The sequence below is a fragment of the Rhyacophila brunnea genome, unplaced genomic scaffold (genome assembly GCF_057557595.1).
Source record: "Rhyacophila brunnea isolate RB1 unplaced genomic scaffold, BYU_Rbru_1.0 scaffold_17, whole genome shotgun sequence".
In the NCBI taxonomy this organism is placed as follows: domain Eukaryota; kingdom Metazoa; phylum Arthropoda; class Insecta; order Trichoptera; family Rhyacophilidae; genus Rhyacophila; species Rhyacophila brunnea.
This window is the reverse complement of record NW_028232827.1, coordinates 15,972,169-15,985,482: the sequence shown is the minus strand read 5'-3', so window position 1 is coordinate 15,985,482 and position 13,314 is coordinate 15,972,169. Positions and strand designations below refer to the sequence as shown.

At 30.5% G+C, this 13,314-nt stretch overlaps 1 pseudogene across 1 annotated transcript; it reads left to right on the top strand.

Annotated features, from left to right (window-relative positions):
- The first annotated feature begins 1,006 nt into the window (after window positions 1–1,006).
- On the top strand, window positions 1,007–3,146 carry LOC147073761 (farnesol dehydrogenase pseudogene; annotated as a pseudogene). Its single transcript, XR_015070352.1, has one exon. The product of XR_015070352.1 is annotated as a farnesol dehydrogenase pseudogene (transcript).
- The last annotated feature ends 10,168 nt before the right edge of the window (window positions 3,147–13,314 follow it).

Genomic DNA, 13,314 nt, shown 5'->3' with positions numbered 1-13,314 from the left:
GGAATGGAGCACAAAAGCTTTCACTTCTTTCGGGTTTAAGTACTTACCAGATACAAAGATTTAAAAAAAAATAACGGTCTTAATAGGAAAATACTACAATCACTAATATTTACGTAGGTAATTCTAATTATTTGTATATGTACATATTATTTAAAAACTAAGTAGTGCTGCCTATAAAAAATTGGCAATCAAATTCTAGTAATAAGCAACAGGTTTTGCGATCAATGGGTAGTAACCTCCTAGTGGAGTTGCAATATATTTTATATAGGTTCGTTAACTAAATAAAGTAAAGTAGTATGCTGACTGAAATCTTATTCGGTGTCTCGATTACTGAAATAACGGACTAGCGATCTAGTGAAAGAATTATATTTCTTTTTCTTTCTTATGAAAAGCCCACTATTATATTATAATATGTGCAATTTGCATTCAAGAAATCAATACACAATCGAATATCAAAGAATTTGTCTAAACGTGATAATAAACCATATTATAGAATACATAAATTGCAACAAATTGAATCTCAACAAACAAAAACTGTCGATTACTGATTTCAATGTGTGTGTGAGTCAGGGTATGGACCTAATAGGTTGAGCAAGTGGTTGACATCCATTTCTCGTAAAAAACAAAATCTGTTAATGCAAACCTCTACTCTGTGGAGGCTCATAATATGATCCTATTAGGATCGGACATGGTCGAAGAAGATTTTATAGTAGACAAATATTATACTAGTAACATTTATTATTGTAGTGATAGACATGTAAAATTTTGTTTTAGGGACTATTTTTAATGTGTTTTCTTCAATAAGATAATAATATAATACACTGATAATATTGTATTTTAAACATTTTATAATAATTTCATAATTATTGTAGGAAGAAGCTTTAAAAATAATGTAACTACGTATTTATAGTGTACTAATGTGAACTGACCTTTATTTTATCAATTTGTGTTTGTTCTTGTCACCTAGGCTATAAAAGCATCGCAAAATAAATAATTAAACATAGTTAACTTGTGTGCACGCTGAGTCACACGTGAGTGATATTATAATGGAAAAGTGGTACGGAAAAACGGCAGTAGTTACCGGGGCTGGAATGGGAATAGGAGAGAGAGTCGCGCGCGATCTCGCGATCTCAGGGATGAATGTCCTTGCCATCGACTTCACTGATGAAAGAATTGCCGCGATAGACCAGGCATCTACAAATATTTCGCTCAAAGGAAAATTGGTGTCTTGCAAATGTGATGTCAGAAACGAAGACGAAGTCATTGCAGCTTTCGATTATGCTGAAACAAACTTTGGTGGTGTTGATGTTTTGATAAACAACGCAGGCGTGGGTTACGAAGGATTTTTCTGTGACTTAGATATCAACTTAATACGTGACACTTTGGATACAAACCTTATGGCCGCTATTTATTGTACAAGACAAGCGGTTGCATCGTTGAAGAAGAGAGGGACTCTCGGACATATCGTCATGATGAACAGCATCTCTGGACATTACATTCCAAACTTTTCCAAGCCTGCATTCAATATGTACACTGTTTCGAAACACGCCTTGACAACGTTTACCGAAGCTCTCCGGCTCGAGTTCAGATTTCTAAAATTAAATATAAAAGTGACGAATCTATCTCCTGGGATAGTGAATACTACGCTACTCAAAAAGCAAACGAAACTGATGTCTGATGATGATTTTTTTAAAACGAAGCCTGTTTTGTCAGTGTGTGATGTCTCGGAGTCAGTTTTTAATATATTAAGTACGCCTTCGCATGTTCAAATCCATGAAGTGCTTATACGTCCTTTACATGAAGAATTTTAGCTGTAGCATTAATTAATATATATATATATATATATTCAAGAATACGATTTATTTTGTATTACATAAGTACCTATTGAAAACTAATCAAGTTATTTCTATCTTTGAATGTATGGATGATAGCTATTTCGGTTGTAATACCATCATTAACAACTTTTCTACGGGTTATAATATAAATTAACAATTTAAAGACAATACCTACTTAGTAAATTATTCTTTTGGCTATATATGATCTTAATAGGATCATAATTATGGGCCTTTACGGGGTGGAGTTTTGTATTAACAGATTTTTGTTTGTTAAGCCCGTATTTTGACTCCAAACAGAACTTGAAAAACAATATGTGTATTTTCTATACCCAGGATTCTATCTTGGGACCCACGACATTATAAACTGACGAGTAAGCCTTTCGGCTATCGTTGGTATTAATACCTATACCGAGATAAATTTTAGGACAGTGTCCAAAAGGAACACTTTCAAATGGACTAAAAACGTGAACTGGCTCTGAAATATACGATACTTTATGTACCTACATACGAAATCTATACATATTTAAATAATTTTATGAAAAACCGTACTGAGGTACAATTCATTATTTTAACACAATAACGCTAAAAATGTGTCATTTTAACTAAAATACAGCTCACAGTAAACCGAAATAAAATTGACAAAAATACCCACTCCAAGAAATAAGCATTCATACAAAAACGTATCTACAAGGCACATCTTATCGCTGGTATCATTTTGTATGAAATAATGTTGTGTATCTTGTATCGCTAAGCATGTTTTTTGTATAGAATGCCCGGTACAAAAATCAGAGTTTTTCATCGAACCAAACGTGTTTTAAAAACATGGTGCAGATTTATTTTATTCGTTATATAAGTATATAAATATTTTATTAAGTATAATTTAAAATAAATAATATTCTACTGTATTTCTTTAATAGTCATTTTGTAGTGTTTATATTATAATATAAAATACTGTGAAAAATATTTGTATAAGTGTAGTTATAAGTGGCCATATTAAAATGTAATATTTTGATTTGATATAGGTGCCTAATTGATATTTCATCAAATAAATTTGTGAATATAAAAGATTAATAAATAATTTAATAGTTGAAAAGAATCCAAATACAACTAACGATGATGATAAAAAAAAATTAGTAATATAATATTATCAATTAAGAGGATGTTGGTGTAAATTTTTGTTTTCGTAATCTAAAAAAAATGTGTGACTAATTTAATAAATGGTTGTTTAAAAAGTAAGTATTTCTTTATTTCAGAATTTTAATAGATTTTCCTTTATATTAATTAATTTGAATATAAATTTATTAGGTATTAACCTAATGCATTTAAATATTCTTACTTTATTTATTGGTAAAAATATCGTTTTTCAACAAATAAGTTAAACCTAATATATTAAGTAGGTCTATGTCATGCCGTGAACGCTTTGGATTTATAATGTATTATGTTCACTATATAAAATAAAAGTATATTTGAAATAATCATAATAATGTGAACAACAATAAAATAATAATAAAGTAAATTAAATCGTTATCATAATTCCGTCTAGTCTAATAGCTTCATAAGTATAAATTAATTATAATTAAATTATAAACTATTGAAATCATAAACACATTTTTATTATTATCGGAGCGGTAACTATCCTTGAGACTAGTACCTACTTAAATAAATTTTAATTTTAATTAAAGAAAATATATTTTTATTTAATTTTTTTCGACCATGTCCGATCCTAATAGGATCATAATATGCGCCTCCACAGAGTAGAGGTTTGTATTAATAGATTTTGTGTTTTACGAGAAATGGATGTCAGCCACTTGCTCAAACTATTAGTTCCATACCCTGACTCACACACAAATTGAAAAACAATATATGTGTACTTTGCCAGACCCACGATTCGAACCTGAGACCCACGGCGTGATAGTCCAATGCTTAAGCCGCGCGGCCACCGTGGGTGTCAAAATATTATTAAAATGTTGTATATGTCATTCCCTACATTATTTTTAATGTAGCATATACTAATACTTAACATGTGTATATTTTTATAAAGTGATTTTAACTGTCAATTCTTCAAAATAATGAGGATCAACAGGATAAAAACTTATTTTACGATTGTACTCCTAAAAACAAGCTTTTTAAAAATCGCAGTGTAGATTTGATAACAAATTCCTTAACGAAAAAGATGTTATGTTCTCTACAAATCGTAACTACTCAAAGTTAATTTAATTAATAGTACTAGTAACATTAGGCTTTACCCAGCGCCACCTTTATATTAATAGTTAGATACTGTCGCTATAGAAAATGTATTCCTTCAACGTATTTACCAAAACCAAGACCGGTGTTGCTAACAGTCATTCACAAAAATATGACAGATAAGGTAAGAAAATAAGCTAGATGGCAAAAAAATTTATAGATTTTTTCAAATTTCAAGAGTGTCTAGAAACTAGCATTTCAAAAAAATATTTTTTTGTAATTATTAACATTATTTTCGCAAGAACAAACAAAGATCAAAGAAGAATATTATTGTATTTTACCGCTGCTAAGAAATTTAGTTTTAATTTTGTACGTAACATTTATTTAATCAATAATAAAATGTATACTTAATGTAAAGACCAGCATGTTCATTTTCAAGCAAAACTTTTATAATATTCTAGCTTTATTGTGAGAGGTTTTAAGCTGTTAGTAGTGTCGACAAATACTAGATATAACGCCATGATACGCCAAATGCATTTTTTTCAAGCTAGATGCTTATTCACAAATGCTAAATCTGGAAAAAAAAACAACCTATAAAATAATTATCTTCACTACTCAGTGATAATAATATAATTAATATCACGAATGCTAAGTTATTATGTCATAAGGGACATAATAATGAAAAAAAAAACTTATTAACGGGGTTAGATCATAAAAAATGTTGTCCCAAAATTACATCAGGACAAGTTAACCCGTGATGAAATTACAATTATTTTTTAACAGGATAGTTAGTGAAAAATTGTTGATTATTTTTAAATAGATACTGATTACGAGACATTTTGTAAAAATTGAATAAAATTTTAATCTCACTTATTCGAAATAAAAATTTGCAGTTAATGTATTTTTATGTTTTACAAAATGTATTTTATTGCATTGTTCTAGCTAGACTTAGCACTCTATTATGTAATCTTGGCACTTTATCTGAGTATAGACCACGTATAGAAGGTGCCATTTATTTATTGTTAAACGCTTGGCACCGTCTCTTTTGGTTGGAGGTATTCTGCGGTATTGAGATTTACTTCCCCGCAAAGCATGACTCTCTTTTGGACCTGCAAGGTGGTTGATCTTAATGGACCCATTCAGGATAAACGTATGTGAAGGATATTATTACCTGGCTGCATAACTGCTTAATCTCACATAAAATATATATAAAATATATATCGAAAATATATCACATGGTATGGAAATTGAATAAAGAATATTTTATGATAGGTGTTTACGTAAATAAATACATAAAAATATTAAGTATAAACTATAGTACGTTTTAAATTTCGAATGTCTTTTTAGTAGACGAAGCTGTTACTGGATATTATTTAAATTATGTGGATAAAATTTTATTAACTGCTATTATACTATAATATTTTTTTCAGTGACAAATTAATTGATAACAAGACTGACAACTAACCTTTGGCGATTTAATAAATAATTTTAATTAGTATTCAATTTTCTACCTATGAGTTACCCTTCTTCATTAAAAAAGATGTTCGATTGATTTTATCGAGGTCTGAAGCCCTTGGTAAGGCTGAGATTTTGCTGGAGAGATAATATGAGAATAAACGCCAAGGAGCTGTTACTGATGTGCAATTGGAGAAGTGAGTGCTCTGGAGGTAGAGGATTGAGGAGACTATGTCACGTTTTGGGGTCTAGCGCCTCAAAGAAGAAAAATAAATGTAACGAATACTTTTTTTTACATAATTACAAATTCACTATAAATAACGAATTTAATCTTTATTTTAAGTCAATAAAGCGCTGTAAAATTGTTAATAATAATATTATCGAGTTGCCTATAGTCATAACTCACATATTCCTAAAATCGAGTTTTAAGATAATCGCAAAAAATCACCGAAGCACTGTTTTTTGTAATTAGAAGAAAAGCATTGAGCTCCCTTGAATATTAATGAGTGAGTGAGTAGATTTACATTATTTTTTTAAAACTATATATCGTCTCTGTTCTGGCAGAACACACTAACTGGAGAATACTAGTTTTGAGTAATTTGACTTTGAAGTTGTTAAAAAGTTTGAAATAATGGTCTATCATGTGAGTTTATTAAGTAATCGTAAAAAGGATGACTTCAAAATAAAGACTGTTTATTTATTAGGTTTTCCAGACAGTAAAGTTTAAAATAAGGAACATTTTGGTACTAACTCAATATGTAATTTTTTCGAATTAGTGTCTTCTGCCAGAACAGTGACGTTATAATACTCCTAACGCTGCAGATATACAGTATACTATGAGAAATAGAGCTCCCTGATTGGTTAGAAAGGCATTTATGATAGGACTCACATTATTGATTGAAAAATGTGGATTATGACATCAACAGTCAACTATGTCAACAATTTTCACGTGGTAAACCCCATTCGCTGCGGACCTTTAAATTAATATTTAATTACCACATTTGAATAACATGCAAAGTGACTTTTGATATCCTGCTATTTTTCTTTATATATATTAATGTCGAGCTAAAATAATACAAAATTGCAAAATGTGAGTTATGACACCAAGTGACTCTATTATCCTAAACATTATTAAAACATCCACCATTTGATTACTTCTTATACAGTATCAGGGAATTTCAATTGCCACGAAAATGATGCTTGTGAAACATTACTCTTCTCTATATTTTTGTACGGTGTCGAGTCATGAGAGGAGCGGAAGGTAATGATGCCTTCGAAATATGCTGATGGCGCCGAATGCTTCGTATTTCTTGGATAGAGCACAGAACAAACCAGTCAATCATTTAGATACTACAGATAAAGGAACGGTTCTCGATAATTTGTTTGAGACGCATTTTGTAGTTTTTTTGACATATTGTTCAGTGCTCTGCGCGGACCGGTTAACCTAGAGAGACTGGTGGTTTTGGGTAGCCTCTAGGAAAAGAAAAGCAGAAAAAAGTCGTCGGTGCATTGCAGAGAGTAAGTGAAGAAGCTTACCGGGACAGCTTTCAATCTACCCTGAAAGAAATAGAGGATTGAGGGGAATGGAAAGACTTGGTCGCTCAAAAGATGACATAATTTCAAGGTGCTCACGATCCACAACCACGTAGGAATGATTTGGTAGTACATAGATATTCTGTTAAAAGGGAAGAGTTACTCAAGATTAGGTATGCAACTTTTAGATAGCCGATTAATTATAGCAACCTGGTTTATACTAGGGAAAATATTATTTATCTTTTAATAAATACTCACCATATTGGGTGATGAGAGAGGTCTTATCGCACCCCCAGACCTACACTGACGTCTGAATTTTGCTGTTTTGAGTTATGAATGCAGTTCAATTACATTTATTTTTCTCTATATCAGGAGAATACTGGCATATCTCTAAAAAAATATTTATCGAGATATACCCCTAACTCCAGTGTTATTTTAAATAAATTTAGTCAAATAACGAGAAGAACATTCCAGTAACTCTGTTATTCTTAAATCAATGCCACTAAAAAGATATATATTTTTTACAATTCTACAATAAAAATGGGCATTGTAAAGCCATTAGTCCTTAAATCAAGTACCATAAACATAGTTCAAAAAGTTTGTTTCGGCTCTCCTGGAAAATGGCTGATTTTGACTTACGTCAGTGTAGGTCTGGGGGTGCGTTATATTGGCTAAGCTCAGCCGAAGTAATAGAACAAATCTTACATATTCTAGTGCACTACATTCATGAGTATTGGATTTTTTTTACTAGAATGCTCCCAGCACAATTTTTACGGATACATCTCGATTGTTTTGCAACTAAATAATATTCCGGAAAGGATGTGAATCTGTATGGGCGGGTAGTGTAGAGAAAGTTTGTGTTAAGATAAATCACACTGCAGAGTTCATATAATGTGCCTTAAAAGATCTATAAAAAGCAGAAAAAAATATTTTATAATGGAAGATAGTAAGAACTGCTTTGCCACATCGGAGATCATGATAGTGTTTAAAAAGAATTTAATAATGTATTCTCTCTCATACAGTTCCTTGACACGAATAAAATATGTAGTTACTGTTAACAGTTAAATGTTTCAATGAAAACCTAACTTTAAAATCGTCCAAATTCAAGTAGGCTATGATATACTATCAAGTAACTAAACTACCCGCGATCAACCACACTCTCATATTATCGTTCTTTTACTTATATGTATTATATGCTGAGGGCAATTGAACAACAAAATTTATCTTTCACCATATCCATAAAAAAATAGGTACTCAATTTCTCAACAAAGACTATGTATTTGAAAGAAATGTATGTCCATTAAATCTTAATGTACATACATTTTTTAATCCGTTAAAAGTATAGCATATTAATGCGCGAAAAATTACTAATTTTCTTTTCTTATTTCCTCAAGATATATGGACGCATAAACATATTTCAATTTATTTATTAACATAGTTTAAGCTTGATTTGTTTCGAAACTACAGAGGTTGGACACTGTTTTATCCCGGGCTCTTCAATTATCGTTTAATATTTGATTGGCGATAGTTCTGCATTCAGGTGGCGTAATATGCAAAGTCAAGTCAACTCTTACAGAGCGGTGGTCTCCACACTAGAATTCCGCTTTTAAATTGAATTACACAATAAAGACTTGGGGTATGTATTGAAAGGAGTCGCTCGAAATACGATTGCGTGCACGATTTCTATAGACGCTTTTCACGGCTTAAAAATCCGAATTTTGGCTCGATGGCACTAAACATAGTAGGTATAAAGAAAATCTCCGCCTATAAAATAGAGCCTCCACGACAGAAAATAAACGTTATTTAAACCATCTATTCACTTTTTACCTAAATCACAGATTAGTTAATGGTTTACTTCAATTAATAAGCCTTTTATTAATATTATTTCTTATATTATTCAAAATATTAATAAATTAAAGTACGGATGGGAACAAAGATGTATGTATTTTAGCCTATTGGAGAGAGGCAGAAAAAGAGACAAGAGCTGACCAACAGCCAGATTAATTTATATTGTAGTAAATTTAACAAGAGTTAAGTAAACCTGCTACAACTTTTATTTTAAATTATTAATTTAAATATTTTTTCAAAACTTGTGTAAGTATTTTTGATCTTTTTAAATATGTAGGTAAATTTGTACAGTTTTAAGAAATATCTAAAAGTAAACAAATAAAACATTTTTACCAAAGAGAAGCGGCGTCAAATTGGCGCCGATTGTCTCCAATAGATTAATGAGTTTTTAATCGAGTGCAAGTATCAAGAAAATGAATAAGAACAATTTTTCCAAGAAAGTCTAAGAGACCGTCCACATTGACAACAAGTTACTGGCAACCTCATTAAATTTCGATTAAAATAATTTTTGGTCTTACAAATTTTGATAATTATCGCCAAGTTTGTGGATGTTCTGATTATTAGCAAACATGGTAATAATTGACTTACTTATATTGATAATTTTACGGAAGGCAAAAATACCTCCAGTATCAGAGTATTATAAATACTGCACGCACAAGATGGCGTTATTTTTCTCAATCCAACGAAATCGTTTCAAATTATTATTTTGCATTTTATTTAATGTTCACTATTAATATTAACAATAATTTAAATACAAAAACAGTTTATGAGGCCTAATGACAGTAGTATAGTATTAGTAGTAGTAACAGTGAAATAACCACATAAATACTTTGATAAAATTACATAGATATAGTGTGATTTCACCGGGAATAACCCGGGATCAGAAGATCCTTGCGGATTAGACTATTAGATATACTTAGAGAAACCTTACATAGTAAAATATTGTATTCATTAAAATTTTCCATTGACCATTGATTTGAAATTTTGGAGAAATTGGAATGTTTTGGAATATGTGTTTACTATACATTATGTACATTTTATGAAGCTTGATATATTATTATTTCAAAATCCATTCTTTCCCATTAAATTATAATTAATGTCGCAGTCAATGTATGAAACACGTTGTACGTTGAATTACATCTTTTCTACAATATATTGTTAACTTGAATTAATCGTAAACGTAAAATAAACTATTGGTGTTTGACTTAACAATAGTTCTTTAGTAATTATTACCTTTTTCAAAACATAGTTTTATGACATACCAGTAGTACATGACAATACATTGTAAAATTGCAGAGTATGTATCAATTCAAAAATATATATTTGAAAACGTACAATACATAAAAGTGAATCTTTTTTAAAGTGAATGGTGACAATATTGTCTACTTGATTTTGAAAAAAAATATTTACACAAAAAGACAAAAGTAAAAAACTGCACAATGTAAATTGAATAATTACAAAGTAAATACAGACTATATGATTGCTTTATCTGTAATTGTTTTAAACAATATTAAAAAATTAAACAAATAATATAAGTAGTAATAGCAATCGTATTATTTGTCATCTTTAAAATAGATGTATTTCCATTTTTGAAATTCACACTTACAGTCACTCTTTAGTCACTTAATTAAAATTAGACCAAATTACTTTATTATTTTTAATTTAAACAATAATCAAAGTAAAAAATCGTCAACACTGTGTCTATAAATCTCAACATGTAAGTTATGGAGAGAAACCTTTTTACTGTTTGCTACCTGCTCAATTAATATTTATATTAATATGTTTCTGTCTGGAATACTGCTCATTATATAAACAAATTATTATTATCCTGATGACTGAGGTAGCGTAATGATTGCGTGCGCGCTTGATAAATAGAAGGTCTAGAGTTAAAAACCATGTGCTGTTTATTTTTTATTTAGTTTGGTTCGATTGATGAGAAAATTATGATAATACACATATATAACACAAAGTGCTGCAATGATATCCAAATCCATAGTACCTACCACGATAATTAATCATGACCACCGAACAAAGGGACTTACTCTGCTAGGGATGTTGCGTCTATAGTTTCATATAATTATTTTATTGTATTTCACTCTATTAATATATCTTTATCTAAGTGTTAATAATTGAAGGACCTGATTAAAAATAAAGATATCCAAAGCAAAGTTCATTAACTAAAAATGGACACAATTTACCGTGCAGCCATTTTTTATCTGCTCAAGTTAATGCGTGTTTTAACCTCACCGTAATATATTGGACCTTACGCGTTTAAAATGGTTAAGATAAGCGGAAACCAAATTACTTGGTAAGAGGTAAATAAATCAGACCTTACTCTTAATAGTCTTTTAAATACACTCAATTTAAAGGGGTTCATTTTCAGTCACCGGAAGGATTCTTAAAAAATACTCGTATGCAAAAACATCGCATTTTTACAATAAGGTTTATTCGAGCTGAAAAACCTTAACTGGTGGGGTCAAAAAACGTTTCACTATAACCCAGCAAAGGAGGGATTTACTTTCTGAATGTAAATTTTATAGGGTGTCTATTTATAAACTTTTGATGAAAAATTATTTTAATAAACAAATGTTTTCTTTGTATAGTTTACCATATAGAAAGGGGTTGCGATTGTTGAGCACTATAATAATAGTAATGTAAAAATACAAATATGTAGAATGGTGTAAGATTCTTCTGGCAATGTAGGTGTTGGTATCATTACTTTCAAATGATACTAACAACGTTTCAAAGTGATTTCATCGTGGCCCCAATGACAGAAAAATATATCCTTTGTCTACTTATTTGTTTTTCATTATTATCTACTTAAATGTCAGATGTCAATCATTCGCTCCATCATCCATAATCTTCCTATGTAGGGGTAGCTAGAAAAAAATCTTTTCCTACAATCGTATGTTACATTTTTTTTCTCACTAATTCTATAACATGCCGCGAGACCCAATGAAAATAAGAATCAAAGAATCACACAAGTATCAAGAAAATCACAAATATTTATTGCAAAAAAGAATCCAGTGGCTTACGTATTGGACTACGAGAGTCGATGAAGTTATCTACATATAGCTATAAGCATATTATTAATTCCTTTATATAACTTCGTTTTATTAACTGTTGATAGAGCTAAGAATATTGATGCTAAACCTGAGATCATTCTACCTATTAAGTTGCTTTATTCAATTTCTCCTAAAAAAGCATGTATTAAAGTATGTCCAACGTCATGCAAATCCAGAAATATAATTTTATGTCTCTTCCTGTATATTAAATTTCTGAAGTAAGATCTCAAAACATGATATTCCATTGTTTTGGCAAATTGAGTATTTATACCTCCAGACTCATCTCAGTGAGAATCTACAAGATAATATCAAAATACGATATGTCAAGGTGTTATAGATTGGGAGAAAAATAAGCTGTATGTGATTTATTATTGTTTGAATATCTTTCGAAGTTTAAAATTGCTCTTCTGAATAATTTAGAAAAACGGACATATCGTGTTTTGTCTTCTTACTGTAGATTTGTATCACAATATTTACCATTTTAATGGGAAATTGTTCAGAAAAACCTCTCGAAACATATTAATTTTGTAACATTTTCATTATTATATACGTGTTTTACATTAATTTTTAACCAATTCATTTTATTTAAAAAAATAACTGACTTACGTAAATACATACCACATTAGCATAAAGTTAGAGAGTTTGGAGAGAAAATAAGTCATAAACGGAGTGTCGCCGGCGGCTCTTGTGGTGCAGTGCGTAAGGCGCTCGCCTTCCACCCCAGAGTTCCTGGGTTCGATTGAGGTCAGGACACACAATATTTAAGTGTTTTTCTCAAAGCTTGGGTGTTTGTGATTGTTGAAAATTACTAACAACCACCTTGTAAAAAAAGCAAGGACATGGTTATTAATAATTCTAAAAAAAAGCGAAGTGTCGCCATGCGAGAGAAAGCGATGCATTAAATTTTATGTAAGTAAAATCGGGAATACAAACCGTAACCCTAGTGGCGGCAGGTTATATGAAAGTATGGTGAAGCAGGAAAGTATGGTGAAAAAGTATGGTAAGGCAGGCTGGTAATCAATTTGCGGCAAAATTTCCACGTTAACATTATATTATAATATGAATACATTATAATGACCAAAGTAAATCCTCCGTGATGCCCTAATTTTTTTTATCGCGTCGCTATTTCTCGTAAGTTTTCGGCTATTGTTGGCTTGCTTTCATTCAGTTCTATGAGAAAGCCGATGACTTACCCCTATTTTTATTTAATATTTCTATGCCGTAACCATAATCAAATTTAATTTATGTATTTTGTGCGCACTAAAGGTTGAGCAAGTGGCTGACATCCATTTCTCGTAAAAACAAAATCTGTTAATACAAACCTCTACTTTGTGGAGGCCCATATTATGATCCTATTAGGATCGAACATGGTCGGAAAAAAAATCGCATCAGCG